The following is a 27,714-nucleotide window of genomic DNA, read 5'->3' on the forward strand; positions in this document are numbered from 1 at the left end:
AAATGGAATATTACTTAGCCATGAAAAGAATGAAATAATGGCATTTGCAGCAACATTCATGGACCTAGAGATTACCATACTAAGTGAAATTTGTCAGACAGTTAAAGACAAACATCATATGGTATATGAGATGGTAATTGCAGGCTTTAGTTCTATGATAAAAATCTAACCATCACTCAGAATTTATTGCCCTTCATGAAAATGCATTTCAGGATTCAGATAACTTATTAAAAAACGAAACTTTAAAGCTGTGTTTATTTGGGGAGAACTATATATTATGTAGTGTCACTGTTTCCTGCCTTATTATTATTATTATTATTATTATTATTATTATTATTGTCTTTTTGCCATTTCTTGGGCCACTCCTGCAGCATATGGAGGTTCCCAGGCTAGGGGTCGAATCGGAGCTACAGCTGCCAGCCTACGCCAGAGCCACAGCAACGCAGGATCCCAGCCGCGTCTGCAACCTACACCACAGCTCACGGCAACACCGGATCGTCAACCCACTGAGCAAGGGCAGGGACCGAACCCGCAACCTCATGGTTCCTAGTCGGATTCGTTAACCACTGCGCCACGACGGGAACTCCAGTCCCTGGTTTTTACATAAAAAGTCCAGACAAAAAGTTGCCTGAAGCAAGATTCTATTTAGGCAAGGAAATACAGGAAAATAGAACATTATAATAAGGCTCAGATGTCAAGAACAGGAAAGTCCTGCAAGCATCATTGATTTGGCCATTTTCATTGAATCATTTACCCCTAAACTCCATCCTTTGTATTGTTATTTAACAGAAAAAAATCTTGCTTAGCCCTTGAGGCATATTTTAAGTATTATTTCTAACATAGCACATTACATTGACAACCCATTTTAAGTCTTAATTTTCCTTATTCTGAAGTACTTGCATTGTGCATGCTATTTTTTTCAGTGAATTACAGTGTACAATAAGTGGCCTCTCAAATCACCAGATAGTATATGCGGTCAGCAGTGTAATTTGTTGTTAATATTCATTAATCCTCCAGGAGTCTTTGGTAGTTTAATCACAGCTCTTTTTTCTTTTTTTTCTTTTTTTCTTTCTTTTTTTTTTTTTGTCTTTTTGCCATTTCTTGGGCCGTTCCCAAGGCATATGGAGGTTCCCAGGCTAGGGTCGAATTGGAGCTGTAGCTGCTGGCCTACACCACAGCCACAGCAATGTGGGATCTGAGCCACGTTTGCGACCTACATCACAGCTCACGGCAATGCCAGATCCTTAACCCACTGAGCAAGGCCAGGGATGGAACCCTAAACTTCATGGTTACTAGTCGGATTCCTTAACCACTGAGCCACGACAGGAACTCCCTTAATCACAGCTCTTAACAGCAGCCTTGAAATTTTGAAATTAAAAATAATGTCTAATTTTGGTATTCTATCTCTAGACTAAGGTAGATGGGTGAGTCCTCAGATATCATATTTGTACAAGTAGAAGAAAATTTTTTGTATAAGTAGAAGAAAATTTCTGAAAATGTTTCTCTTCCTCCTTACATTTACTAGGAGTTTGGGTTAGGTTGAGGAGGAGGGGGATGTAAGGATTAATTAACAGGTGCTTGATTTCTGGTAGATGCCTTACAGGTATATAATCTTAAAGGTATAAAACTTCACTGTTGCCTCATGGATGATCTTCACTTGGGGGCTGCTAACTTAGTGAATGTAATTGAATAAGCCTCATTTATTGTTTACCATCTATCTAAAAGGTAGGTAATACCATCCCCAATTTAGAAATGATGATGAAGTTCTTCAGTTTAAGTAGATGACTATCCAAGGTTATATAATATGTGCTTAATTAAGCTGGTAAACCCATTTGGAGAATTCCAAAGTTCACAGTTTTCTAATATACCTTTGCAAAAATTTGCATGATATCCCATAAAATGAGACATTTAACAATTGGGAAATCCACAGGGATTTAAGATTTAACATGTATGAAGACATCTAAAAATCTATAAGTAGAATATATAGGTCTTCATAAATCATGTTTTACAAAAGGAATAATTAAAAATACTTACCTAGTGTTTGAATAGTTAAAATTGGGCTGTTAATATTTATTTGGCTTAAATTTATTTTAAAAATGGCAGAGCTATGGAGCTGATCTTGAAAACATCTTATATTAATGTTGCTCATACATTAAAATATATTAAAAAGAAAAAATGTAAAAAATTCATTTGGCTTAAGTTAATTGTTATATATACATATATATACCATAAGATCAGTGCCATTTTGATATATTAGGTTATATACATATACACTGGAAGGTTAAAACTATGACATTATATTGAATGTTTACTAGTTTAATTTATACAGACTCTACAAATAAAAAATATATATAATCAAATCATAATCCTTAATTTACAGAGACTTCAGTATTTAATTTTGGGGTAAATACAATTATTTTGGTATCTCTAGTAGGGCATCAGAAAACTTATGGGGAGTTCCTGTTGTGGCGCGGTGGAAACGAATCTGACTAGTATCCATGAGGATGTGGTTGGATCCTTGGCCTTGCTCAGTGAGTTAAGGATCTGGCATTGCCATGAGCTGCGGTATAGGTTATAGACGTAGCTTGGAGGCTTGGATCCCATGTTGCTGTGGCTGTGGCGTAAGCCGGCAGCTGCAGCTCCATTTCGACCCCTAGCCTGGGAACTTCCATACGCTGTAGGTGCAGCTTAAAAAGAAAGAAAGAAAAGAAAGCTTATGTAGGAAGTCAAACACAAACTTCTAAATATGATATTCCTCTTTCTTTGTTGTTCTGATTTCTAAGTATTATGAAGCTCTAGATAAGACATTTTCATTTTCACTTTAGTTTGTATAAAATCCATGAGTGAATATACACTACAACATGCTCAAAATACTCTGAGAAGTATGATAGGGGAAAACTTTATAATCCTCATGGGTTTACTTGAGGGTTTTCTTCTTCATTAATAAAATAGCAATATGGAATTTGCTTTAAATTCTTTTTGAAAAAAGGTGGGGGTATAAATAAAATCCAAATGACATGATATTTTGCACTTTAGGCAGAAGGACTGACAAGAGTTGATTTTTCTGTTAGGTCTGGTTGACTTGAAGTAATCTTACCAAGTTATGAAAGAAATTCAAAACATTTGAGTGACCTGGCTAAAATAAGTTATAGTGGCAACTCTTGGGATAAAGCTCAGTTAATTTATTCTTTAGTGACATGTTATCCATTAGCTTCTAGTTCTTAGATTCTCTAAGATTAAGTTTTAATGTGGGGGATGTGCTGGGGTTTGGAATGGAAATGCTATAAAATTGGGTTTAAAAAAAAGAAAAAAAGGTTCTAATGAATAGTTGTCTTTAACTGACAAAAGGACAAATGTCTTATACAAAACAGAACTTTCCATTTTCCTTTCAAGAGAACACATATCCATGTGTTCTTCTAATAATTCTTTCTTATTCAAGTTGCTCAGAACCAATAAAGTTAAATGGAGAATCATCCATCTAATACTAGTATAACTCTATAAAGAATTGTGGGGAGATCTTATTTATAGAAAGCCAAATATACAAGTATTATACATCTTGTAGTGTCTTTAATAATCAATGAACTCAGGAATCATTTAAACCAGGAGTTTTATGTTAAATATGTAAGCAATACAAGTACTATATAGTAGCCATTCCCTTGCCCTATGATGGGCCAAATGATTGAAGCACACACCTTTTACCTTTGATGTATATTCTTTGGTTTGATTAATTTATCTATCACAATAGTTTAGCTAATTGTCTGATAACAAACCATCCCTAAATCTCAGTGCTTCAATAACATGAGTAATTCTTGCTTATCCTAGGTGGCCCACTTGCTCACACTACCCATTGTGGGTAGTAGGAGACCTCTGTTCATGGTAGTCATTTAGAAACTCACTTGCTAGGGCAGCCACCACCTGGAAAATTGCCCGCCTTCTGTGCTGGAGACAAAAAAAAGAACTGTGGTGGGTTTCTCATCAACAATTAAAGAAGTGGCTTGTCATGTCTACTTATCACTTTTCCTTAGCTAGGACTAGTCACCTAACCCACATACCTCAGGGGGCCAGGAAGTGCAGTCCTACTCTATGGATGCAAGACAGGAAGAATAGTTTCTCTGCTTTCTTAATTTATTTTATTTTGTTTTTATGTAACAAAGAGCCCAAGTTATTCCTTTTACAGATTATTCTTAATGTGGATTTGTCTTATTTTTTCTTCATGATTATATTTAGACAAAATAGTTTTAGTATGAATATTACATAGGGGATGATGTGTCTTTCTAATACAGACTATAAAATTTTCAAATTTTGGTATTGCCTTTCTTCTAAGAATTGACATCTTTTGGGCAATACTCAAGTGAAATAGGAACATGCCTTTTTAAAATGAATTTATCCTGTTCTATGCAAGTTTTGAATTTCCACTCCTGATTTTTCCTTGGTTGTTTACATACATGCAAGGTAATACAATTATAATTTTATTCATAAGAAAAGAAAGGGAAAACTCTCCTGTAGCTCAGATGGTCCTGATGTAGCTCATCTCCTATACCATACTTACTGTGAGGACTAATATTAACTTTTTTTTTCAACTGAATCCCATTATATATATTCTCCTGACATGAATCCATTAACATAAACTGTTGGAAACAAAACTAGAAAAAAAATCCTAAGTTAAAAAAATATTATTTATAGAAGGGTCAAATTTACCGTTGCATCTATCCCTAAAGTGACTTTTCTTAGAAAGTTCTAGTGGAATTTTACTTTGCAGTTTGTTGAAACAGAAGAGTTCCTCCCTCTCCACCCCCCCTCTTCTCTTTCACCTTTTTCTTTCTTATATGTTTGATTTTTTTTCTTCCTCTCACTCCTAAATGAGCAGTCAGTGGTAAGTGACTGATGGCTGATCTGAGTGTCAGAGATTCTCTCCTGATCCCTAGGAAGCTTCCTGAAAAAAAATCCCCCAATACTTGCAATTTCAAAGAAAACCCTTACTATTTATTTAGCCAGTCTCTCTATCTTTTGGGTTCTCTTCACTTCAAATTAAATAATATTGTATTTTCCCTTACATTTTTTCTTTTTTCTTTTTATGGCATATGGAAGTTCCCAGGCTAGGGGTCAAATCAGAGCTGCAACTGAGGCCTAAGCCAACACCAGATCTGAGTCGCATCTGCAACCTATACTGAAGCTTGTGGCGATGCTGGATCCTTAACCCACAGAGTGAAGCCAGGGATCAAACTGACATCCTCACACAGACAGCACTGGGTCCTTAACCCACAGAGCTACAAGGAGAACTCCTTTCCTTAAATTTTGAACTGTAGTTTCTTTTGACTTCCATCAGGTGTTATGATATTAGTTAAAAGCATGCTAAGGTTTTATGAATAAAAAAGTGAACTGATTTTAAATTTTAAGTAGCGCTGGATTTTCATTCATTTTACCTAAGGTTCCATTAAAAAAAATGAGCTCTTAAATATGTATATTACTGTTTGGCCAAAGGCAGGAAATGGGTTTTCAATTTGTATTCTCTCCAATTTCTACCCTTCCTTGGTTTCACCTTATCTTCCCTCATCACTCCCTCTGTTTCTTTCACCTTCCCCTTCCCTCTTTCCCTCCCTTTCTTTCTCCCTTTCTTTTTCCCTCCCTTATTCCTTCCCTTCCTTCCTCCATTCCTTCCTTTTTTCTGCACTAGCTTTAAAGAGGATCAGTTAACAGAAGAAATCAGATCTCTAGCAGACTTGTCTCTTTTGTTTCCATACCACTGCTAACAGAAGTATTAGTCATTGCTCCCCTACTGTCCACCATGCTATTTAAATATACTTTTGGGGTATATTTTTTCCCTACATTTCCTTTTCTACTCCATAGTCATGGCTGTGGGGAAACACTCTAGGCAACACCTCCCACACATGACCATAAAAATATTTATTAGTTTTTTATTTATATATCTCTGTTCTACGTAACCTGTACAGTTTTTCATTGCTGACATCCTTGTTTATCACTGAATGCAGATGAAAGGCCAGTATGGTAGTTCAGAGGATCATGTCTTTGCCCCTGTCATGAATGGTAGAGGACTTAGTCCATCACAGGCCAATTAGAATGTGTGCTTTGTTTAAAACATTTAAGAGATGTGGCTTTGCGGGTTATGAACTTGACTAGTATCCTTGAGGATGCAGGTTCAATCCCTAGTCTTGCTCAGTGAGTTAAGGATCTGGCATTGCCACAAGCTGTGGTGTAGGTCACAGATGCGGCTCAGATCCCACATTGCTGTGGCTGTGGTGTAGGCTGGTAGATGTAGCTCTGATTCAACCCCTAGCCTTTGAACTTCCATATGATACAAGTGCAACCCTGAAAAGAAAAAAAAAAAAAAGAGAGAGATGTGGCTTTGGTAGTCTCTTTTGTTTAACTTGTTCAGGAACGCATATTAATTGGAAAATATTTTAAACTCCCTTAAATCAGCTGATGGGCTATGTTTTTTCTTCTAATTTGTATTAGTTTGATAATATTTTCTTGAGTGTTTTCTATACACCAGGTGTGGAATTAGATACTAGGGATGAATAGGACATGGGCCCAGCAACCAAGCACTTTGCCATGTGGCTTTAATTAAACAAAAAACAGCTCCACAGTAAATAGTAGATCCTAATAAAAGTACTCTGTGTGCCAAGACCTAAAAGCTTGCATTTGGGTAAATGGTTTAAACTTCTGGGACCTCATTTCCTCACTTGTAAAATGACAAGGTTGAATTAACCAATATTTTTTATCTAACGCTGTAAAATCATTTTATCAGAGGTGTGCTGGTCCTGGGCCTAACCGCCCTCAGTTCTGTCCTTCACTCCTCCCGTGTACTCCAAGGGTTCAGATGATCACTTGCTGGTGACTTTTCTAGGCTCTAGTGTTAGCTGACTTCTAGAAGGATTACATCAAGGAGAGTCAGGGTTAAGTCAATGGTGGAAGTTTGAAGGGTAGGGTAACAAAGTGTGTTTGGAGGAAGGAGAAATCAAGACATGCCCCTCCCCCTTTCCCCCTCTCCCCTGCCAGGCTGAGGATGGCTTCTCTAGAGGTTTTATATCCTTTGTGGCTCCAGCCTCTACTGCATCCAGACTTACCAGTTTCCACTTTCCATACGGTCATCCTAACCTCTCGGTTCCACGTTTTCCTGTTATCCCTCCCATGATGATACTTCCTGCTATTACCCATTGTCACGGTTTATTTTATAGCTCCCTCCTTAATGCTCAGCCTGACCATTTTCCATGAATTTGTATTTTTCATTCTTTCTACTGTGAGTACGGGAAATGGTTTCTGTTTTTCTGGTTAGACCATGACAAATCCACAGTGTTTACTTCCTATTTACTATAGTGAACACGCTTTCAATAACTGAGGAAGAAAAATATAAGCATGGGTACACTCACTGAGCTGACCCAAACTAGTTCCCACAGAGGATACAGGCATAAAAAGAAATGTTTGTTTTGTGTCCCTTTTTGTTAAGTATTGAAGGAAATACAAGATCCTCTTTTTTTTTTTTTCTTGAAGCTACCAACTTGAATCTCTTGAAAGTTAAGACTCATAAATTAAAGTGAGGGAAATCTTTAAAGAAGTGCTGCATTAGATTGTGTGCTTCTTAGTTCTTAGAACAAACGGCTTTATTATAGCCTCTACATCTGTCGAAGGTGTTGCTTTTCCACTGAGAGTATTAATGAAGAATAAAATTATAGTAATAAGTATTTTAGCAACCTAAAGTTTCGGTAAGAGGGGGAGATAATAAGAAATGTTTTCGGAGTTCCCATTGCGGCTCAGTGGTAATGAACCCAACTAGTATTCTTGAGTATGAAGGTTTGATCCTTGGTCTTGTTCAGTGGGTTAAGGATCTGGTGTTACTGTGATCTGTGGTGTAGGTAGCAGACACTGAGGGGCTTGAATCTTGTGTTGCTGTTGCTGCAGCTGTGGCATAGGCTGGCAGCTGCTGCTCTGATTTGACCCCTAGTCTGGGAACTTCCATATGCCACGGGTGCAGCCCTAAAAAGAAGAAAAAAAAAGAAAAGAAAAGAAAAGAAAAGAAAAGAAACTGTTTTAAAGGCTTGGCTAAGGCATTGTGCTTTTCTTGCATCTCTTTTATCTCCACTGCCTTTAGGTTGCTAAGATACTTTCTTCATTTCTGGGATTTTTACCAGGAGAGGAAAAGAATACAAACTGAGGTGATTTCACTTTTAAATGATATGTAGTTATCTCTTTTGGAGATTTTAAAAATTTAATCTATTCACCAAAAAAGAAGAGAATGGGATAAAAATTCACTTTATTTCTCCCCCATCCTCCAACTTTGGATACAAAGATAAGAAGGGGAGAAATTCATGATGATTGGGTGACAAGGAAAATAATAGTATCCTTGCTGACACATTGAGAATCTTAGAGAGAGGAACTAGGTAGATACCCAGTGAGAATGTCAGTGTATTAGTTTCTTGTGGCAAACACACACTTGATGGCTTAAAACAACACGCAGTTATTCATTCATACTTCTGGAGATCAGAAGTCTGAAATTAGTGTCACAGGACTGAAATCAAGGTGTCCGTACGGCCAAAGGGAGAATTTATTCCTTGTCTTTTCTAGCTTCTGGTGGCTACTGGCATTCCTTGGCATGTGGCCACACCACTTGAATCTCTGCCCCTAGGGTACCATTACTTTCTCCTCTTCTGTGGCAAAATTCTCTTTTGTCTTACTCTTATAAAAACACTTGTGATCACATTTAAGGCCCACCTGGATAAACCAAGATAATCTTTACATCTCAAGATCCTTTATCACAGCAGCATAGACCGTTTTGCCGTATAAGGTAACTTTCACAGTTTCAGGGAATTAGGATTGGTACATATTTGGAGGCCTTTATTCAGTCTAGTATAGTCAGGTCAAGTGTGTAAAGAGGCTGATGTGAGTTTTATTTACTTGTGGGCTCTAAGAGGCTTATGAGGCAGCAATCAAATCAGGTTGCCAAGATCCTTTAAAGATTGGAAATACTGATTATTTCTTAACATCCTGAGTTGTATGATGGATATGGAAAAAATATACTTTTTGGGGTGGACGAGTAAAAACGCTACTTGAGGGGAGGAGGCTGCATCCATGGCATGCAGAAGTTCTGGGGCAGGGATCAAACCCATTCCACAGTTGCGACCTGAACACAGCTGTGACAATGCCAGGTCTTTAACCTGTTATGCCACCATGGAACTCCTAAAAAATGCCACTTTATTAAAACTGATAGAGTCAGTTGTAATATTGGTTCTGTGGTTGTTGTGAAAAAATGTATATTCTCTGTATAATGTCAAGATTAATCATGCCTGTTACTGATATTTTATAATTTTTATAATTCTTGAAATTTTCACCTCAATCTACTTGTTAAAAGTTATGTTAAATTTTAGGTAAATTTTGTTTTCTTTCTTAATAGTTTGTATTTTATTTATTTCTATGCTATATAGGTTGTTCACAATTGTTATATTTTTATTTATATTTTGATAGATACATAATAATCATTTTTACTTTCATATTTTTGGCTATAATACATGACACTTTGAGTCTAATATTTTTTACCTCTTTTCTCCTCTAACTTTTAAATATTCATTTTTGACTGAAGAAACTTTCTGAATCCCTTTGAGTCCCAAAGAAACTTCCAACATTTCTTTCTCAATTTGTTTTATGTTTCCTTTTTGTAATTAACAATGACATCAATTTTACTTTTTGATCCAATTTGATGGTATTTTCCTCTTAAGCCGTTTATATTTATGTAGCAAGTGATATATGGTTTTATTTTGTCATTTTAATTGATAATTTATGGTTTATATTTATTACACTATATACTCTATGCATTATATGTCATTGAAAATTTCTTTTTTCCAATTATTTTTTTCCTTCAAGTATTTGTAGAATGTTATTTGTCCCATTTTTGTTCTTTGCTGTTTAGCTTTAATATACACATATTTTCTATGTATTATATATGTTTTTTACACATAGACACATTAATGTATGTGTAATTTTAAGCCAATGACAAGAATAGAAGAATATTCTCAATTCTCCTGTATAACATGACTTATAACCCTCTTACTTTCCTCTTTTTCCTTCTTCACATGTGTTCATAAATTCATAAACATGAATTTATTTAAATTTTTGATATTAAGAATTTTTTTATTTCATGCATTCTGTTTACCAAGAAATTTTTTTTAAAGATTATGTAACATAGCTGTATTAAAAAGTACTAATAAGATTAATGCTAATTTTAATGGGTGCATTATCGATTTTAAAATACCGCATAACTTTGGGATTTTATAATTTTTTAATTTATTTCTTTCGTCAGCTGTAGTGGTTTTTAAGTACCAAGTACATTTTTTTTCCAAGTAGAGTCAATGAATCCTTGTACTTTTTTGCTTTCTTCTCACTTTAATAAAAGTTTAACTAGTTTAGGGTTTTTTAAAAAACTATAAATCATTTCTCTGTAAAACTCAGTAGAATAGTCTTATTCAAATAATGATTTTTGGGCCTTCTGCCTCAGAATATATGGAAATAAGGTCTAGGAATCTGTATTTTAAATAAGATTTCAAAGTAGTTTCAAATTTTAAAAGCTAATTGCACAGAATTTTCTCTAGTCACTGCTAAAATCTTGTATTGTAAAAAGAAAGTATAATCTCAACTTGAATTACTTTTTCCTTTGTATATTATTTGTAGTTTCTACCTTTAGGACTTTTATCCTTGAAATCCCAAAATTTCAAATTTATTTGTAGCTGTGGATTACATTACGTTGATTTTGCCTGAATGGCTCTTTAAAATAGAAACAAGTATTTCTTTGGCTTAGTATTGTTTTCCTCTATTTCTTCTTGGCTGTTATTTTCTTCAAATTCTTCCTTCATGTATGTATATTTGATCTCTTCAATTTGGTGAGCACATCTATCATTATAAAGAACTTTCTATTTTGAGGTGATTATATTTATGCAGTACGCTGCAAAGGTAGTACAGAGAAATCTTCTGTATGCTTCATCCATATTCCCCCAATGGTTATACCTTACATAACTATATTACGATACTAAATTAGGAATTTAGTATGATGTGTATGTATAGTTCCATGACATTTTAATATACATAGATTTTGTGTAATCACCACCACAATCAAAATGTAGATTTATTCCAGCTAGACCCAAAGATTATAGTCACACACCTTACCCCTTATTATCCACAGCCCCTGGAAACCATTAGCCCGTTCTTAATCACTATAATTTTGTAATTTGACAATGTTATATAAGTGGAATCAAATAGTAGGTGAGTTTTTGAGATTGGCTTTACTCATCATAAAGCCCTTGGGATCCATCTAAGTTGTTGCTTGTTATAAATAGTTTATTCCTTTTTATTGAAGAGTAGTATTCCTGGGTGTGGATGTCCCACAGTTTGTTAAGCAAACCTCTTAACTTCTTTTATTATCATTAATTACATTTTTTTTCCTTTTAGTACCAGAAAAATTTCCAAGTTGATTTTTATAAATTCCCTTTCTCTATTTTAAAGGAGTTAATTTACTGCTTTAGTTTTTATTGGCTTTCTAAACCAATATGAACATTTTTGCCTTTATGAAACTACTTTTAATGATCTCGGATTTTCCTTTTTAAATAGATTTAATGACTCAAATCTTTGTAATATAATTTCTGATAATATAAATTGTAATTTGAAAAGTGCTTTTATGTTTCATCTAGGCAATATAGTGGAGTGGTTTAAAGCATAGGTCTGGACTCAGACTTCCCTATACAAATCCAAAATGCTTTGTTACAGTTGGAGCACCTTTTGAACAGAGCTGGCTGTGATCATATTTGCTGCTAAGTGGATTAATGAGACTGACGTTTACTAGACAAGACAGATGGCTACTCAGTGAGGTGAGTAAATATAAACACCAGGTGAGCAAGTGATCACCAGCTAGGTTATTTAAAACTCTGTTGCTTGTCCTTTGTTATCTGAAGGTTTGGTAAGTCATTCTTCAACCTGTACCACTTGAAATTAACTATAGTCCATGACTGGATTTGAAATAAGAACCTAGATATAGGTAGTGAGAATAGGGGTGTTTGAGAGGATAAGTATTTTGTTTTACGGGAAAACATTGTATTGGGAAGGAAAAATACACATCTGTCCTCAGATAGTGATATGGTACAAGAGTCATTCCCCCCCCTTTTTTATTGCAGTAAAACATATACAACATAAAATTTACCATCTTTGCCATTTTTAAGTGTGCAGTTCAGTGCTATTAATTACATTCATATTGTTCTGGAAACATCACCACTATCCATCTCCAAAACTTTTTTCATTTTGGAAAACTGAAACTTTCACCCTTAAAAAAACAAAACAAAACAAAAAAAAACCCCATCCTCTCTGCCAGGCCCTGGCAACCACTACTCCTTCTGTCTCTATTTGATTACTTTAGGTAAGTCATATAAACAGAAATCACAAAGTATCTGTTCTTTGGTGACTGGCTTATTCCATTGAGCATAATGTCCTAAAGTGTCATCCATGTTGCAGAATATGTCAGAATTCTCATTTTTAAAGTTGAAATTCTCTTTTTAAGGCTAAATAATATTCTATCTTATGTACCGGCCACATTTTTTAAATTCATTCATCCACCGATGGACATTTGGATTGCTTCCACATTTTATCTTTATGATAGAGTCATTAAAAAATATGGATTTAGAGCATTTTTTTTTTGGTCTTTCTGTCTTTTTGTTGTTGTTGTTATTGTTGTTGTTGTTGTTGCTATTTCTTGGGCCACTCCCGTGGCATATGGAGGTTCCCAGGCTAGGGATCGAATCGGAGCTGTAGCCACCGGCCTACGCCAGAGCCACAGCAACACGGGATCCGAGCCGCGTCTGCAACCTACACCACAGCTCATGGCAACGCCGGATCGTTAACCCACTGAGCAAGGGCAGGGACCGAACCCGCAACCTCATGGTTCTTAGTCGGATTTGTTAACCACTGTGCCACGACGGGAACTCCTAGAGCATTTTTTATGACTGAAATATGCTAAAGATAAATTAACCATTGCAAGAGCATAAATCATGAATATCTACAAACGAGCCAGAACTTGATGTCCTAGTCTGAAATCACAAATTGCAGGAGCTCATGGAATTAAATAATAACCCATATTGGTCAAAGTGTCACCTACTAAGAAGATGATCTTATAGTGTAAGAACACCAATTGTTTAGCTATAAAATATTTGGTCATTATGACTTGCAAGATTAAAACTGGTAGAGTCTCCCACAGACTTGTGGGATTCCTGGAACTAATCCTTTCTGCAGAAGTTGGCTTCATATTACACATATCCTAAGTATAAAGTTACTCAACTCCCAAGTGAATGCTTGTAGTTCTATAACAACCGAAAAAACAACTACTTGAGTGAAGAAAGATTCATAGCTCAAGCAAGGATTTCCTAAATGAAACACACCATGGACGAATGCATTGACCTTAAGGGAAAATGACAGTGACAATTAAAGCCTCTAAGAGAACCATTGCTACTAATTCAGGATGAATGCAAGATTGCTCCCAAACTGGGTGACACTGAAGTTCTCTGGTAGCATCAGGCATGTACATTTTGCTTTTGGATTTCAAGACTGTTATTGACATAGATCTGAAACTAAGAATAAATCCATGGTTGACTGTGCATTTTTTCTCTTTAATCTTGTTAAATGACTGGGTTTTCCTTCAAATTATACCACCAAGACTTTGCTGGGACCTTAGTTATTAGGTGCCTGCTCTTGTATATTTCTTCTTTATAGTGTTAGTTCAGTGTTATGTGGGTGAATTCAGGGAAGAAGTGAGCAGAGGATGCATCTGTCCTGGTCATGAAAAAAGGATAAAATGCAAGTGGCTCTTCTAAAGGGAGAATTTCAACCCTTCTTATTTCTTTTCTTATACACAAACTGCGGTCCAATGGTGATATCTGATCTTGATTAGCTTACCTCACCTCATTTGGGGTAGGTCAAGGTAATACTCACCTGGACAATAAAAAGTACATTTTTCTCTTTGATACAAACTCCAGAAAGCAAGCAATCATAATGTCTAAACTTAGAAGGGCTTTTCACAGGGAAGTTGCAAATATCACATGTTCTCCTTCCTTGAGTTAATATGCATAACTTGCTTAAGACTGATTCTGGTGCACCTAAGGGAGGGACAGATTTTTCATGATGGTATTGGATGACTTTAAACTATGATGAGATTTCCTGAGAGTTTTAGTACTGAGATTAAAAATTGCCTACAGGTGTGGAGAAAAGGGAGCTCTCCTGCACTGTTGGTGGGAATGTAAATTGGTGCATTCACTATGGAAAACAATATGGAGGTTCCTTAAAAAACTAAAAATAGGAGTTCCTGTCATGGCTCAGTTGTTAACGAATCCGACTAGGAACCATGAGGTTGCAGGTTTGATCCCTGGCCACGCTCGGTGGGTTAGGGATCTGGCATCGCCGTGAGCTGTGGTCTAGGTTGCAAACGCAGCTCGGATTCCCCTCTTGCTGAGGCCCTGGTGTAGGCTGGCAGCTACAGCTCCAATTAGACCCCTAGCCTGGGAACCTCCACATGCTGTGGGTGCGGCCCTAAAAAGACAAAAAAAAACAAAAAACAAAAAAAAACCCTAAAAATAGAAATACCATATGATCCAGCAATTCCAGTCCTGGGCATATGTCCAGAAAAGACAAAACCTCTAATTCAAAAAGATACATGCACCCCTGTCTTGATAGCAGCACTATTTACAATAGCCAAGACTTGGAAACAACCTAAATGTCCAATGACAGATAAATGGATAACAAAGATGTGGTGTATATATATATACATGTATATATGCACACAATGGAGTATTAGCCACAAGAGTGAAGTATTTCCATTTGCAGCCTCATGGATGGACCTAAGGATTATCATACTAAGTGATGTAAGTCAGAGAAAAACAAATATCATATGGTATCACTTATTTATGGAATCTAAAAAATTATGCAAATGAACTTACTTACAAAACATAAATAGACTCAGATATAGAAAACACTTAATGGTTATCAAAGTCGGTGAAGCAGGGGAGAGAGGGATAAATTATGAGTTTGGGATTAATAGATACGCACTACTATATATAAAATAGATTAACAACAAGGACTGACTGTGTAGCACAGGGAACTATATTCAATATCTTGTAATAAACTGTAATGGGAAATAATCTGAAAAAGGATATATGTATTTATACACATATATATGTAACTGCATCACTATAATGTACAACTGAAACTAAGACAACATTGAAAATCAACTCTACTTCAAATTTTAAAAATGCCTACACAGATCCACAGAATGAATTTATGGAGGGATAAACAAAAATAAAATGTAGTTTAAAAATTATATTTTGCAGCTTATTACTATGACATACGTGTAAGTAATGGATAGGACTTGGATCTATGGCATGAAGGAGGTAGCTTCTTACTTTGCAGATGTCTAAACTGTTTGAACAGTCGTAACAGTTCCCCTATACCCATAACCTATGCCCTAGTTTCCATATAAAAGCTCCGAGTTCTGTCCTTAATATGAGGACTCCCTTGTTCTAGAATGGTATAACAGCTGTCTATCACATTATAACTAGCTTTATTAGACAATTTCCTTCAGATGGATTCTTCTGTTTCAAGCTCCTTCAGTATCCTCAGCAACCTATTTGCTCATCAAATAGGTAGCTTTATATGGAACTCTTGGCTTTTGCTGAAACGAGATTTAAGACAGGAGAAATTGGAAAGCTAGTTTCCTATTCAGTGGGAGGGTTGTATGTTCAGTTTGTAGATAGGTTTAAATGTGCAGGCAAATGCGGAGGTTTTGGAATCCAGGCTTAGATGAGAGGTTAAGTCTGGGAAATGAATTGTGTAGTCATTACTAGGAAATGATCCTTGGCGTTAGAATGCAGGATCAATAGGCCAATGGAACATAAGTAGATTGATATTGGGACTGAGGACTGACTCTTGCAGCAAAAAAGAGGAAGAGGAGTTACTGAGAGAGATGTAGAAGCAGATAGAAAGGCAGGACATGCCTGTCACTGTCCTTTCACTGTGGGCCTTCACGACTTCAGGCTTAGATTTATGGTGATCTGAATGAGACCACACCACTGTGTTTTATATGTATTAAACTTTTAATTTAATAACAAGTACACATTTAAAACGTGTTTAAAACATAACCAAATTGTTTGGACTATGAAAAAAATGGAAGTGGCTTAGACTTCTACTAACTAATGATTATTTGCGGAAGAAAATCAGGAGACTGTTCTTGGAATGCGTGATCTAAGATATCAGAAGTGTCAGGTGTTGAAGAGATGGCAATGAGAATAGGAACTGAGGAAAGATCATGGTGTTCACCAAGAAGATCCCTGGAGTTTCTTGGAAGAATGGTCCCAGTATTGTGGTAAAAGGAGGTCAAATAATTAATGGTAAGAAAATGGTGCTGATCTCGAACATCCTTTAGAGGAGAGTTTGGCAACTGGAATTGCACTCATGTGTGTGTTGCTTGTTTTGTATACGTTGTGTGTGGGGGGCACCTTCTCTTAGTTTGTTCATTTTTGCCTTTAATGTCCTATGTCTTCCAATACCTCGTATTCTCTAGGGAAATGGAATCCTGGCTGAAAGGCAAGCCTGTAATTTATTTGTCACATTGCCCAAGCAGAGCACAACACCGAATATTTTATTCACACTGCGGTGCTGAGAGCCAGATGTGGATAAGAAAAATTGGGAGTTCCCATCATGGTTCAGTGGTTAACGAATCCGACTAGGAACCATGAGGTTGCGGGTTCGGTCCCTGCCCTTGCTCAGTGGGTTAACGATCCGGCGTTGCCGTGAGCTGCGGCGTAGGTTGCAAACTCGGCTTGGATCCCGAGTTGCTGTGGCTCTGGCATAGGCCAGTGGCTACAGCTCCAATTCGACCCCTAGCCTGGGAACCTCCATATGCCGAGGGAGCGGCCCGAAGAAACAGCAAAAAAAAAGACAAAAAAAAAAGAAAGAAAAATTGCACTGGAGTCTGTTGTATTATGACTGAGTCAAGTTATCTATAAAGAGCTTTTCAGAAAACAAGAGCTCACAGCTTAGAGGAATAGGACCAAAGATCAGAAAGCTTTAAACAACCTTCAGTAAGGGGACAAGCGGGGTCTTATATGGAGAAGCATGGAGTCAAGTGTAAATACCTATGTAGAAATCCATTCATGCTTTCCCAGCTGGATCCTTCAAGGGCAAGTAGGGGCCATTTAAGCAGTCTGAACTGGGCAGGCTTTTAATATTGTTACATATTATTATATCACAACTGCCTATATCATCGACCATTTACAGAACACCTGAACCAGAACAATGTCTGAGCCAGAACCAGGAATTCGGGGATTGACTTGCTTCGGTGGTGCCTCCAGGAGCCATTGTTTATAACATTTCTACCAAGTTCCAAGGAAGAGTTTGACTTGTATATTTAGCTCTGTGGCCCACTGGATGGCATGGGGAGGAACCTGCTCTAGCCTTCTCAAATTTTCTTCTCTGGTTTCATGCTCTAAACAACTGCATAATCCTTGTAGGGCCTATGGAAGGAGCAGGCAGAGCCAGTGTCCATTCCTGCTGTCAACAGAGTACAGTTGTGCTCCTAGGCTTGATTTGGAGTTGTTCTTGCCTGTATGTTTTTTAAAATAGCTGTGCATTGTGGCCTCTGAGCCAGCGCAGTGAGCCTCCTTGGAGGTATTTGTATTTGCAAAATGAATAGCATTTTTTTCTCCTTAAATAGGGTGATTGTCCTACTCTCTATCAATATCTATCTGTCCATTCATCATTCAATCTCACTAATTCATTCAAATATTTATTAAGCACACCCCCCAAACATTTTTTTTTAATTTTACCAGCACTTAAGGGTTATGATAGTTTAATACCTAGTTTATATACTGCTTTTTGGATCTGTCACTTGTTTTTTTTAAGTGTCTAATCATCAAGGCATCTCCTCATTCAACTGTGAAATAAGTCAAAAGCACAAATACTTAAATTAAGAAACCCAAAGATTTTCCGCAATGCTCAAAATGGCAAAAGAAGTGGAAATTGTTTTTTTAAAAAGCACACCCTAAATGCTAGACCATTTTAGGGAACACAAAAGGACTAAAATTATTTCTCGCCAAAGTACACAAAACCTATAAAATTTAGAAACAAGTCTTATTGGCATTCAGATCAGAGAAAGAGCATATTTGTCTAGGAACAAGAAGAGATGGGTTCTGAAAAATTTCCTATTGAAGAATTAGTGTAAATAATTCTCTACATGGTAAAAACTGGACCAGAAATTAAGATAATTGGATTTTAAGTCAAATTTTGAACTCCTTGAAGGAAAAATCTGCATATTGCAGAATCATGGTAATCAGAGTGCTGGGTCCCATTTTGAAACACTTTAATTTGGTCTGATTCAGAATTTCATTTCTTGAAGGGTGTACTTACGTAATATCAAGGTGCTCTAGTCCTTTAAATTGCAAAACGATTTAAAACCTGAATCCTGCTCTGTACCTAGGCCTTGCCATTACTGGATGGCAGTAAGGAACAATAAAAGTTTTCATCAATTTTGCACATTGACCACTAGAGGGTAGCATTTTACCTCTTTTAAGATTTGCTCCTACAAAATGCTGAGCTGTATCTGGAGGGCTTTGTGCTGTGGAAAATCTTCAGATATTTGCTTTAAAAACCACCACTGCCTGGTTGATATTCAAAGAGCAGAAGAAATAATTCCATATGAATCTCAGCAATACTTAGGCAGAAAACTAATTTGACCAAATGGTTAATCTTCATGGTTGAGAAATTATCATGGCATTTAAAATTTAAATTCATAATTACAGAGCCCCGTCAAGATTTACTTTTAAAGTACATCTTTTATGTACTTTTATCTCATCTATATTATCACCCTCTGGGGTGAGGCACTTCTAAGTGCTCCTCTTGAAACATGCTGCCTACTACGTGTATACATATCACAAAATCTCATGGCAATGACAACAATGCAGGTTCCATTTCCCTTTCACTATGGCTTGTCAGTGGACTCTACCTACTCTAGCTTCTTCCTCTGTTATCCTTACTACACTATCTACTTTCTGTTACCGTTCGTTTTTTTAGCTCCTCATTGAGCATATCTTCATGTGTATTTGCCTGTATAATGTTATCTCCTCAATTAGATTGTAAGCTCCTTGAGGATGGGGACTATTTTTATATTTCTCATTCATACCCTACAGCATTCACAATAAAGCACAGAAGCCGTGTTCCATGAACATTTCCTGAATCAAGTGAAGAGAGAGGTGATACCAGAAAGACAAATACAACGTTAGATGATAAATTACCTGAAAGCCATCTTTAGGACCCTATAATTGGGTACCTAGACCTCCAATTATATTCTTAGAGCTTGTTCTTGCCTCTCTGTATCACTTTTCAACTTTCCTGTTTTGTATCTCATTTCATCAGAACACTAATCAGGATACTAAGGTGGAGACTAGTCTCTGAACACAACTGCATGATTTCTTTTAAATTACTAAAGACACTGTACTCTTCTCTACTTCCTTTGTTCTTACACATGGTCTGTCCTAATGATGGGAACTTCTATATTGGAATTCCCGAGAGAGATATTTCAGGTGACATTTTTTCTTAGAGACCTAATCCTTTTGGAGGGAGTCCATGGTGAGGAAAGTGGATGTATTTTTCTCTTTCCTCACTCTTCTAACGCTTAATATTGTCACTAAAGACTACATTTTACTTTATACTGTACTTTAATATTCTAAGACAGTCCCTTTGGTGGAATTATGGAAGATACATCTTATGACTTGTAGTTGGAGAAAGTAATTAGAAAGGCAGACACTAGTTAAAAAATGACTGTCGAATTTCTCCATGCAAGATTTAAGAGCCTAACAAAGGAAAGGAAGAGAAGCATAGAGAAATATTAAGAAGGTAAAACTGTCAGGATCAAGTGATCAGTTGAATATGGAAGGCAAGAAGAAGGCAAGAAGAAGGCAAGAAACTAGCTTCACTTTCAGATTCTTGAATGATTTAAGGAGACATCATAAATACAGGAGATAAAGAAGGAAGCATAGATCCAAGGCAAAGTAAAAGAATCTGGATTTATCATGACCTGTTTGTGAGTCATCCAAGTGGAGATGTCAGGAGGGCATAGGAGGTCAGAATGTGCAATATGGAAAGAGATCTGGCCAGGGATACAGAATTGAGACCATCAGTGCAAGTTGGATAGGAAACTGCCTACATTAAGTGACTAATGATCAAATGTCAATTCATAACTGACATTGACAATTTTGGACAAACCAAAATTCATGGGACAAGGAGAGGAAGATGAGCCAGGAAAGCAAAGGGGTTCAGGATGGTGGTCATGGATGCCAAGGAGAATATAGTTTCAAAAGGAGGGTGTGGTTAAAAGAGCTCAGTTATAGTAAGTCTGAGAAGATGAATAAGACTTGAATTGCACAACTAGAAGGCCAGGTCCATAAGAGCCATAGGGGGTAAACATGGCCCATAGTGAGCTGAGGCATGAACATGCTTTGGAATTCTCCACGCAGCTGAGCACAGTGCTAAGCATGTGATAAGTAAGTTATTAATCAGTTTTTGAACTGAGAAGGTCATAAAACAATGCAGTTTTCTTTAATGGGACGGAGCAGAAGAATATGCATAGATGACAGCATAAAACAGTATCTGGGGAATTCTTTTCAAATTGCACATGATCCTCACTTAAAAATGCAGACCTCTGTGATCCCTCACAACTCATTTTCCCAGATGGGAATCATTTTTTGTAATTAGATGATACTGAAGGGGAGATGTGAAGTATGAATACTATGGACATTGGGGGAAAAAAGATGAGAACCACAACACATAGCTATAGAAAGGGTTAATTGTATATATATTTAATTATGTTAATATTTGTATATATGCTTTAGGTCTTTTATTATCAGTGTGTTAATTGCAAATAAACATGTGAAATTTGCAGCATAATTTTATTATTTCTTAAAGTGCCTCATTGTACCATAGTTCAACACATACATAGATAGCCCTTTGCTAAGGGAATGGATTAGTACATAGGATCCAATGGTTAGATTCAATAAGTAAATGTATATTGAGCACTAATGGAGTACAAATTAGGCACTGTGATTCATTTTTAAAAAATAAGCCAGTCTCATAAATAAAAAGCAGACCACTTACTTTGGCTGGAGAATTGTTCTCTTCTTTCATAAGGTTGACTTCTTAATCCTAATAGATGAAATATTCTCTTCCCAGACAGGTCATTCCTGACCACCTAATCTACATAATTAACTTCTCCCTCATTACTCTATTTCAAAGCACTCTATTCATAATTTGTATTTGTATACTCACCTCTTTGTTTACTTGATCAATGTCTGTTTAGCTTACGGATCATGAACTCCATGAAAGTAAGAATCAAATCTGTTTTGCATCATGCCCACCAGCTAGGGGAATACCTGGGATATGGGAGACATTCAGTAAATATTTGCATGGTGAATATTTATATTTCTTGTTCTATATGTGAAAACTTTGTCATGTAAATCAGTTAAGTTCTATTAGTATAATTTATGGCTTCAAATAAATATTATGAAGCCATATCCATTAGCAGCTAGGCTCAACCAAAATGTTTGTCAAAATTGTTCTTTAGTAGGAAATTGAATTTAGTCTGGTGTGAGATTTTCAAGTATAATATTCTAATCCTTTTAAAGATATAATGTGTCAGCATATTTAAGCTTTAAGCATGGCTGATATTTCTTTTTCTAACAGATATTTATACCTGGATGACTGGTATCTCTTTTGACTGGACTGGTGTCTGAAGACATTGTTCAAGGCTGTATTATACCTGCTGATAAGTATTTTGAATAACACCTCTGTTCTTTATCTTTTGACAACAGAGATAACTTCATTTATATAAAGGAGTATTGATTTTTAACTTAACTTACTGGAATTTTAACATTTTGTGCTAAGGAAAGAATGTGTGTGTGTGTGTGTGTGTGTGTGTATAGTGTGTAAATCACACAGACAGATTCAAAAGACAAGTATATAATAGTATCCAAGGGCTCATAAGAATTTGTTGTAGAGTTAGCTGAAACTTACTTTCAGAATTTGATTTTATATTTTGGGTTGAAAGAGTACTGATCTGAGAGGCAAAACTCAATTTGATCATGGCTGCATAATCTTAGGCATCTCAACATTGGGCTTTACTTATCCATTTGTAAAATGAGGTGGATAAGATATCTTTAAAGTCAACTCTGGCCATAAATTTTTATGATTCTTTAGCGTGTGTTCCTTTTAACAAGTCGAAAGTTTCTAGGATAAATAAAGGAAAAACAATAGCATAACTTTCTCTAATGCCTCTAATCCCACCTCCCCACCACCACCACTTCTGCCAGGTAATCAACTTAATATATGCTGTACATCCTTCCAGGCACATACAAGCATATATAAATATATTTAAGTTTCTTTGCCTGAAAAAAAATGTAGAAAAACACAATACTCAGATGGTTTTCTTGCCTACAGACACCTAAATATCTTCAGTTTTTATTTTAACTCCATAAATAATACTTCAAAAAATCCTTGTAGAATTATCACTATATACAAATGCTTTAGGGTTTTTTTCCTGTCATATACCTTTTGTAAAAATAGGACTTAGGAGTTACAAGTATGTGAAATTTTAATCTTAATGGATAATTCTTGGTTTCTTTCTAAAATGTTTTTGGTAACTCAGCCTCTCAACATTGATATAAAAGAGTGTTTATTTCCCCTGCATCCTTGTCAGCATTGGAGTTACTTTTTTTTTTTTTTAAGTTGCCAATCTGAAGGCTGAAAATGATGCCTTTTTTTCTTATTTTGAATTTTTTAAAAAAATTTTGTTGACACTGAATAACAAAAATGGATTCTACTGAGGGGAAATGGGGAACCACTGTTCAATAGGTATGGAGTTTTAGTAACGCAAGACAAAAAGTTCTAGAGATCTACTGTACAACAATGTGCATATAATTAACAATACTGTGCTGTATACTTAAAATTTTCTAAGAAAGTAGGTTTCATGTTATGGGTTTTCTATCACAGTCAAAAAATATATCTTTTGACATCTTATCAAATGGTTGGTCTATATATCCTTTGCTATGAACTTATAGCTTTTGTCATTGTCCAATTTTGAGTTCTTATCAATTTTTGAACTCTTTTAGTTATTATGTATATGCAAATATTCCTCCCAGACTTTATTCATAGATTCTATTTATGGCAATATTAGGCAGATACAACTTTTTTTCTATATTTATGGCAATATAGCCATATCTAACTATTTTTTTCTTTCTTGGTTTTTTTGTCTTGCTTATGAAGATCTTTACTAAGGATTTTCTTCTGGTATTTTTATTGCATCATATTAAAAATTTATATTTTTTCTTTTTATGGCCACACCTATGGCATATGGAGGTTCTCAGGCTAGGGGTGGAATTGGAGCTGCAGCTGCCAGCCTATACCAGCAATGCTAGATCCAAGCTGCATCTGTAACCCATGCCACAGTTTGAGGCAACACCAGATCTTTAACCCACTGAGCGAGGCCACAGATGGAACCCACATCCTCATGGACACCATATCGGGTTATTAACCCACTGAGCCACAACGGAAACTCCTAAAAATATTTGATTAACCTGGAATTTTAAAAATATATTGTATAAGAGTCTATATTTGTATTTTTTCACATGGGTCTCTAAGTAATAGTATTGAATTAAAATACTTTTTTTAACACTTAAGAACAGGTGTATTTGGATATAATATAGATTCTCTGTTCTGTTATTCAAATTTATTCCAGTACCAATATTTTAATTTTCTAATTATAGTAGTTTCATAGTAAGTTTTAATGTCTATGTAATTATTTTAAATGTATTTATTAATTTGGAATTGTTATAATATGGATATAATATGTTGTCTTCCCATTCAGAATCATTTTTTGCCTATTTAATAATATATTATTATTTTCTTTACATAGCCCTTGTACCCTCTTAGGAACTTCATGCTTTTGTTGTTATGAAACTGTTTTTATTTAATTTTCATTTCTATCTTTATTAATGAGAAAAAGTAAAACTACTGATTGTAGCATATCTTGAATGCCCCTTATCAAATTTTCTTATTAATTTTAATTATTTTTCAATAGATTTTGGGTTTTCTAGCTACACAAGAATCTTATCCGCAAGTGTAGATGATTGTTTCTTTTCTTCCACATTCACGGCAAAATTTTATTTTTTATAACTATTGGAATTGTTAGAAATTCCAAACAAATTTAAATAATCATAGTTCTAGTGAGTTTTCCTATTTTGTTCTGGACTTTAATAAAAATGGTTTTAGGATTTTACCTTTTCCTCTTTGTTTTAGTTAGAATAGGTCTCTAGCATATTTAGTTTCTTCATACTTTACTTAGAATTCTTAATACAGGAATAAGTGTAGGAATTTCCAACTGACTTTTTATATATCTTATATCTTTTGCTTATATTTGTATGTGTGATATTATATAGTCCAATTATGAACAATAGCTTCATTTCTAATAGAAATTCTACTTTATCATCATACTAGTCTTTTAGTATACCATTGAATTTTGTTATTGCTTCATTTAAAATTTTGCATCCAAATTTTTAAAAGATGTTGATCTACCCATTTAAAAACTATGTTATCAAGATTTAAAACTTTGCTCATTATATCTTCATAAAGTAAACTGGGGGAACTTTGTTTTTCTGTTGTATGGAATGCTTTAATTAGTAGTCAGATTATCTGATCTTTAAGGTTTTTAAATGCAACTTATTTAAATAAAATTGGTTTTGTGTGTGTGTGTGTCTGTGTTTTGTTTTGTTTTTTGGTCTTTTTTTTTAAGGGCTGCACCTGTGGCATATGGAGGTTCCCATGCTAGGGGTCTAATCCGAGCTGTTGCTGCCGGCCTATGCCAGAGCCACAGCAACGCCAGATTCAAGCCGAGTTTGGGACCTACACCACAGCTCAGGGCAAGGATGGATCCTTAACCCGCTGAGTGAGGCTAGGGATTGAACGCACAACCTCATGGTTCCTAGTCGGATTCATTTCCGCTGTGCCATGACAGGAACTCCCTAAATCAAATTGTTCTAGTGTGCTAAAAAGAATGCAGAGGGATATTACATTTGCTAGAATAAAATATGGGGTAAATCTATGTAATTTTTTTCTTTTTATTTGTTTTTTATTGTTATTTCCCCCAACATACTTCCCCCCCCCCACTGTACAGCATGGGGACCCAGTTACATATACATATATACATAATTTTTTCTTCCATTGTCGTGCTATGCATATTTTATTGTAAGCACAAAAGTTGTAGAGAGTAATACTTCAGTTGAGATAAAAGTAGAGAGTGAAAATGACTTTTCTCTAGATTTATTCCACTGAGACTAGTAAAACATTATTTATTTATGAAATATCTACATCATTGCCTATACAAAATGACCTACTCATAACTGGCCCATTTTGCAAGACTGTGTATATGTCAGCATAAATGTGCATTTTGGAGCACTTTCCCTGTTCACCCAGTTTGATTCCCTTTTTTTTTATGTCTTTTTTTTTTGCCATTTCTTGGGCCGCTCCCACGACATATGGAGGTTCCCAGGCTAGGGGTCTAAACGAGCTGTAGCTGCCAGCCTACGCCAGAGTCACCGCAACGCGGGATCCGAGCCGCGTCTGCAACCTACACCACAGCTCACCGCAACGCCGGATCGTCAACCCACTGAGCAAGGGTAGGGACTGAACCCTCAACCTCATGGTTCCTAGTCGGATTCGTTAACCTCTGCGCCAGGATGGGAACTCCCCAGTTTGATTTCAATAGCATTTTTTTTTTACCTTTTGTTTAATTGAAAATTAATTATCTTACAAGAAAGTCCCAGGACTCCTATCCAGGAAGTGCTGCCTCATTTATTTTTTTCTTTGACTTGACCAATTAAAACTTCTGGATTTCCCTGAGACTTCTATATGATGAATAATTATTTTGCATAATCTAGGAGCAAGGTATATTCTGGTAACAAGTGTTTTTTCAAAGTTATTTCCTGAATAGTCTCTATCATTCTGTAAGAATAAGGCAGTTCTAATAACAAATGTTTGAACTGATAGTGTCTATTTCTAATATCATGAAGCAAAAAAAAAAAAAATTGTGTAGTAAAGACCCTAACATAGTCCAACAAGCAATTTAAAGTCTGAAAATCAGTATAAGAGAAAGTGAAACATTCCATACACAGTGTTCATAATTGCTCTGAAGCAGTATACCCTGAAGTAATGTGCACATACACACTTTTGAGAAAAATTCATGAGTAAAGCATGAAGAGTTGTGCATGTCAATTCCTCAGGGAGAATTGTTCAGACATGTAATAACACTAATAATGTAGAAGAATCCCTAAACACTCCCCATGTACCAATTTTTTTAGTTTTTGAAGTAGGAAACATTTACAATAAAGTTTTTAATCAGAGAAATTATATGAAATTGTATTTCTTGTAGATCATGACCACTAGATGAGAAAAAACAGATGCAGATAGAGACTTAAATGAGTATGAAAGTGATAGGCATGTATCAGAGGAAAAGAATAGAAATTGCTGGGGTTCTCTTACAGTGTTTGGGTTAAGGATCTGATGTCACTGCAGCAGCTTGGTTTACTGTTGTGGCGTGCATTTGATCCCAGGCCCAGGAAATTCTATATGCCATAGGTGTGGCCAAAAAAAAAGAAATTTTTAAATTTTAAAAGATCAAAGAAAGAGACTATTTAATTATGGAAAATTAATTTTAAAATTATTAGGTTGTAAGATATCTTTTTCTGTCTTCCGAGGGGCATTTTTTTAAAAAAATGCAGCGATATTTATAAAAATTATTTTTTCTATTACCATTTAGCTTTTCTATTACTATTCAGTTTTAAGTATAATCATATATTTAATTGTTCAACATGTCTGTAGATAAGTTTTCTGTTCTTTTTGAGAGTGAACCAGGATGTTACTACAATCATCTAAGTTTTATTAATTTTAACTTTACCTTGAAAGTAAAGCATTATGAGAGTGCTGTTGATATATTTGAGTTACACAGAGGGGCTCATCTTTCTCTTTATATATTATTTATATAAAATTAACCAAATTTAACATACCCTATATTAATGATTGGCTTTTTCAGCATTTCATTGTTTAAGATGCTTCCACATTTCTATAATTCTACCATGATATCTATAAAACTTCAGGTCTATTCAATAGAAAATAATATAAACTATATAAATCAACATCCTTAATTACACACTAATGAGCTTAGCTTTTTGAAAGCTTTTTATTTTGAACAGGACTGTGGAGGTGCTTATGTTTAAAAAGAAAAAAATCTCTACCAATAGGGAAAGATTGAAGCTTGCTAATATGGAACTCAGATCTAGTTGCTTAAAAAAGAAAAGTATGTAGGAAGAGCCTATAATTTTCATTACTATCTTTGGGCTTGGAGAAATGCCCAGGTTAGTGACAAAGGGAATTTGGGGGAAGACTCTAAATCTACCACATTGTAAGAGAGAAAATGGAAAATCTGATGGATAGCTTCATTTAAAACATAAGCCATGTAAAATCTTCGAGAGTTAAAGTAGTAATAGCAGGATTTCCACTGACTTTTTTTCCAAATTGAAATATTACTATGATTTAACAATTTAAATTATTTTGAAAATAAGCAGCAGTGCAGCTGTAAGCCAT

At 35.5% G+C, this 27,714-nt stretch overlaps 1 protein-coding gene across 1 annotated transcript in view; it reads right to left on the reverse strand.

Moving 5' to 3' along the window:
* Positions 1–27,714, reverse strand: part of SLC38A11 (solute carrier family 38 member 11) — a 147,889-nt gene that overhangs the window by 70,549 nt on the left and 49,626 nt on the right. The window contains exon 2 of the mRNA XM_047772764.1: positions 21,352–21,455. The gene's annotated coding sequence lies outside the window, so the exon portion shown is untranslated. The remainder of the gene's footprint in view (positions 1–21,351; positions 21,456–27,714) is intronic.

The sequence above is a fragment of the Phacochoerus africanus genome, chromosome 3 (genome assembly GCF_016906955.1).
Source record: "Phacochoerus africanus isolate WHEZ1 chromosome 3, ROS_Pafr_v1, whole genome shotgun sequence".
Lineage (NCBI taxonomy): Eukaryota > Metazoa > Chordata > Mammalia > Artiodactyla > Suidae > Phacochoerus > Phacochoerus africanus.